This window comes from Monodon monoceros, unplaced genomic scaffold, assembly GCF_005190385.1.
Source record: "Monodon monoceros isolate NGI ecotype Baffin Bay Population unplaced genomic scaffold, NGI_Narwhal_1 Super_Scaffold_1, whole genome shotgun sequence".
In the NCBI taxonomy this organism is placed as follows: Eukaryota; Metazoa; Chordata; class Mammalia; order Artiodactyla; family Monodontidae; genus Monodon; species Monodon monoceros.
The window spans coordinates 29160306-29161226 of NW_021703765.1; positions in this window are offsets into that span (position 1 = coordinate 29160306).

Genomic DNA, 921 nt, shown 5'->3' on the forward strand with positions numbered 1-921 from the left:
TTTCAATTACGGGTTCCATTTACCTCTGGCTTATAATAGCGGCGAGTCAATAATCAGCTAAAGTTCTTTGTTGTGTTCTTGGAGTTTGTTAAACAAGATCCAATGGGGAAAAACATTCTTCTGGAGCAAGATTCTTTTCAACATTCTGTCAGAAAGAATAAAATAAGAAAGAGCATGCATTTAATGTCCTTTATTATATTATCCATTTATTCAAACCTTGTGATGCTAACATATGAGATTCAAAGTAAAGTTTCTTCCTCTGGAGTTTACAAGCGGTATTATGATCCTTTCTTCCAGAGAGATTAGATGGAAGAAAATAAGCTCACTTCTATATATTTATTTCTATGTTTCTTTATTTCATGTTGGTCTCCTAACCAGACTGTAAACTCTGAGAAGGCAGGGACTACATCAATTTTGCCTACTACTGTATTTCCAGCTCCAAGCAGAGTGCCTATAAATAGACACATAAATAAATACTTCTTGAATATCTACCTATATGAAGGATGGCTTTCACTGCTAAATATTCTTTTATGTATTTGGCTTATTTATGTACTCTGTTTGACTGATCTGTTTGGTTATTCAAGTGCCAGCAACACACTTTTCTTTTTAAATTAGTAGACTAGTTTTAGAGCAGTTTGAGATTCACAGCAAAGCTGAGCCAAAAGTACAGAGTTCCCACTTATACTCTCTCTCCTTCAAACCACACAGCATTCCCCATTATCAACATGCCATACCAGTGTGCTTCCTTTGTGAGAATTCATGAACCAACACTGACACATCATTATCAATCAAAGTCCATAGTTTATTGCATTCATGGTAAAAGTAACTGACTATTCCTTTATTTCTAGTATAGTCATCCGCAAACATTTACATACTGAGATACATATTACTTTCTTATAAATTACTTTATTCTTCATTTAT